Consider the following 4,280-nt stretch of genomic DNA (forward strand, 5'->3'; position numbering starts at 1 on the left):
TAAACACTGTCGAGTTGTATTATTAATATCACAGGGATACTCTGCTGATACAGTTTTGTGTAGACGATGCTATATTAAATCCAATGTCAAGGCTTGCAGTTGAAATACAAAGTTAATGTTGACGCTTTTTGAAATCCTGATGAATCGAGAATACATTCATGACAATCATTTCCAAGTTTCTGGTAGCAAAATGACCAAAATGATTGGTTGTCAATATAAACACAATTTAAACACATTACAAAAATATAACATGTTTGCAATGTAATGGATCAGTCACATGACTACATGACCATGATGTGAATACAAGTTGCTTCATACATTGGAGTTAAGGTGTAGTTCTCTTTGCACGTGTATGCAAGGATAACGTGTCGAATCGGTAATTTATTTCAAATAATTAAACACAACTCATTTATGAACATAAGACAATTTGATTCATCGTATATAAATACTCTTACTGAATATATTTATCTATAACAGCTCATCAGCTTACATTTTTATTTGTAATCTGTGTAATCATATACATGTGGTTGTAATTAATTTCATGAACAGTCAAGCATTGGTGATGAGCACAGAGGAACATGTTTGAAAATGGATTACTACAATATTGTGCCACGTATATACGGATAATTCACAGAGCACATAGAGTGCAAACAAATGGCAACATATTTAATGAAGAATATATTTTAGTGTTAAAACACGAGTACGGTACACAATGGAGGCTGATAGGCCGGATATATCTTATATTTTAAAAAAATATACAACAATATACTAACAGCATAAAAAGTAAGGTTAACACTGCATTGTCCAAATGTATGTGTGTTCTTCAAAACAAAAACAGCGTTATGTCAATATGACAAAATTATTTTCCAAATAAAGTCTTAAGACATCTGTATGGTTGGTATTTGGAAACAATAAAATAAGAGCATCATTCGTCCACAAAATATCAATATTATCACAAAAGCTGAAAGAAATGTCAAGAATATATTTTGTTGCTCTTCTGATGCGGGATCTTAATGACCAGCTGGTACAAAAACCACTTACCGGAGAGTAAACAACTTTCGAGCATGGAACGATAATTTGCAGACAGCAGCGGAACTTACGTGTCAAGAGGCAATTGAAACACAGTCAGCAATACAGTAGATGTGCCTTAAATACTAAGATCCGGGGAATAAATAACTTAACGCTATAACATTAATATTGCTGAAGCATCCGTACAAATCCGCATTCGCCCGTCTCCAACCATCAATATAATACCGTGCTATTTGCTGCAAAGGCATTTAAAGAAATAGGTCCTTAGCAAAACATTTAAGTTTAGGCCCAAACATTTTGGTCAGATGTGAGCAGAGGCATTATTATATCCCCACAAACACCATAAAGTCAATTAGGGGTCAATATGGTTATTTTCACAGCATAAAATAAATTTATTTATCATCAGATGATAACACTTAACAACTAAAGAGGTTTCTGCGATGGACTGCTCATTTATTTGGGTCACCCTGCATGAGTCATATCTCATCCTCATCGACATTGTTTTAATCCAATAACTAAACGCTGACAATAATAAATTTGGGAAACAAATCAAAAAGATTTCAACTTCCACTGAATCAGTATGTTTAATGAAAGAAACGGACGCAATATCTATGAAAAGTGGATTTTATTCAGGAAATACTCCAGTCGACATATTTTATACTACAGATTGGTACTGTTCGTAATTTCAGCGACGAGGTGGCCGAGTGGTTAAGGCGATGGACTGCTAATCCATTGGGGTCTCCCCGCGTGAGTTCGAATCTCATCCTCGTCGTAATATTTTATTTCTTTATCGAAAAACTCGATTGAATCAGACGTCAAATGGTGTTGTTTTCTTTATCTAAATTATAATTATGAGGTATTCTATTCGGAAATTACGAATATGTCGCCGAGTTATTCAGGTGATGACCTGCTTATGCATTTGAGTCTCTCCGCCTGAGATCAAAACTCATTTTCGTCAAATAAATCCAGTTTGTCGCCTGCATGATTTGCACGTGCTTTATGAAAAGTTTAATTAAAATGGAATGACTACATATTATCTACTTGTTTTTAAAAATCATATGGTTATAAACAAAAAGAGAAATAAGGAATTAAGATGTGTTTTGGAACATCCTTTCTGTAAATTGCTTTTACTGCGTATGCGCAAATAGCAACGCCTACTGTTTGGATATGCAAAGGCGCTATTCCATTGTCAACGCTGATTTTAATGACGTCACTATATATTGAATTGATTGAAAGTCTTTTTGACAGGCGCAAGGCATAATATTAAAGTTGATGCAATTTGGGAGGGACTTACACTAAGTCGGTTAGATTAAGTAATTTCTTCGTGGATAAAAAACCACGGTCGCTTTGCTGCGCTCCGCTTCCTCAGGTTACTTATTCACGAAGAAATTACTTAATAAACTCTAATCTATACATAGCATTTCATCAGAGGTAAATACAACGCAGTATGTATGTTATTTGCAAAGTAAACCAGAGTAACTCAAATCGACATTATTTGTTTTGCTCAAATGGTTCTGTTTATTATATAAATTATATGAAAATAACGACGAGGTGGACGAGTGGTTAAGGCGATGGACTGCTAATCAATTGGGGTCTGCCCGCATGAGTTCGAATCTCATCTTCGTCGAATCTATTTTTAAATCAAATATCTACATTGAAATGATATAATTAAGGATAGCAAGAAAATTGATATCGATGCAATTTAAATGAAATGTGGTATTTATTCAGGAAACACTCCAGTCGACCTTTTTATTTATAACTCAATGATGCTGTATCTATTAGATTTATATCAGGTACTCGATATGGGTAATACGACGTGGCGATCGTGTTAATATGACATGAATTTCACAGATAAATATAGCCATATCTTATGGGTGTTAAAAGTAATGTATTTGTTTATTTTGAACGAAGGACATTAATATTACAAGGTAAAAAATCGTTTTACATATATTTATCTTTATTTAAATCATACCAAATTTACTGAGAATGATTTTCTTTATTAAAAAGACGAATATGTTTATGGTAAGATTAACTTAAGCATATTATAGTGTTCAAAATTGTCAATATCGGTGTTATTTATGTTAGGGGTACAATGTCAAATGCAAATATTGTATCAATGTTCGATGCAGAAATTCGGCAAAAGACACTGAAAGTAGAATTGTTGCTGGCCAAGTGCATGTAGCACATAATTATATTGCAATGTTTCATTTAATGATGTTCGTGCTTTCACCATAGGCAAGAAGATATATGTCAGTTAAAATGGTGGCTTTAAAACACCTAAGCCAAGTAAATTACTTCCACCTCAATCAGTTTTTGAAAGACTGTGCTAACAGTTTCAATTTCAGAAAGTTTACATGGATACGATTTGGAATCATGATAGTGTCATATCTTTTCCAAATATGATGGTAGTGGAACAGGACTTTGGTCCGGAAGGGCACTTTGCGACATTCAGGAAACTTCCAAAATGTCGTCATAGAAAACAAGTTGAACGCTTGATGACACACAACAACATGGGCTAGAGAAAGAGTCAGCTTACCTCAACTCCTTAATCATTGTCAAGAGGAAACTGACATAAATATCACAATCTGCTGAACTGTTTTGAATGGTCATTGTTAAATACGTTGATAAACTTGCTTGTGCGACTCGATTACTAAATTGCAATACATATTGTATTATGTTCATGTATTATACCAATAAAATGGCTTAATCCTTCCGTCTCTAACATTTACAAAGAGCAATTATCAAATGCTAAAGACTTAAACAGATAAAAAATATCATGGCAATCTGTTCAATACCACAATTATGTAAATAATACCAAGATTGTATGTAAAACAATATGGGTATTTTCATCATAACTATTTATCAATTGTTTTTGCTTACTAAATATTTCCTTTCACATTGATTTCATTTCAGCTAAAATATTGCTCTTAAAACATAATAAATTACTAGAAAGAGTTGTCCTGTCTTAATGTTAATATAGTCGTTGTTTGCCTAAATACAACCGTATGCCCAGATGCTGTATTACTGTGGGTTTTATTTGGAAGTTTTAATGATATTGTATTATTTTTTTTTCAAATACACAAGTAACTGAGTTAAAACTTTTATGTTGTTCTTGTCTGAGCATTCAGGTGTATTAATCACTTCCAACTAGGCACAAATACATTTTTCTAATCTGATAAGAGTGATATCAGTAGCATAATGTGAAAAATAAGGGCTTTTTAGAGTAACACCATGCCTAGAAATACTATCAC

At 33.2% G+C, this 4,280-nt stretch overlaps 2 non-coding genes across 2 annotated transcripts; both read left to right on the forward strand.

Moving 5' to 3' along the window:
- Positions 1-1,719: 1,719 nt before the first annotated feature.
- On the forward strand, positions 1,720-1,801 carry Trnas-gcu (transfer RNA serine (anticodon GCU)). Its single transcript has one exon. It is a non-coding gene; the product is annotated as a tRNA-Ser (tRNA).
- A 773-nt stretch (positions 1,802-2,574) lies between these two features.
- Trnas-gcu (transfer RNA serine (anticodon GCU)) lies at positions 2,575-2,656 on the forward strand. Its single transcript has one exon. It is a non-coding gene; the product is annotated as a tRNA-Ser (tRNA).
- Positions 2,657-4,280: the final 1,624 nt, after the last annotated feature.

The sequence above is a fragment of the Mya arenaria genome, chromosome 12 (genome assembly GCF_026914265.1).
Source record: "Mya arenaria isolate MELC-2E11 chromosome 12, ASM2691426v1".
In the NCBI taxonomy this organism is placed as follows: Eukaryota; Metazoa; Mollusca; class Bivalvia; order Myida; family Myidae; genus Mya; species Mya arenaria.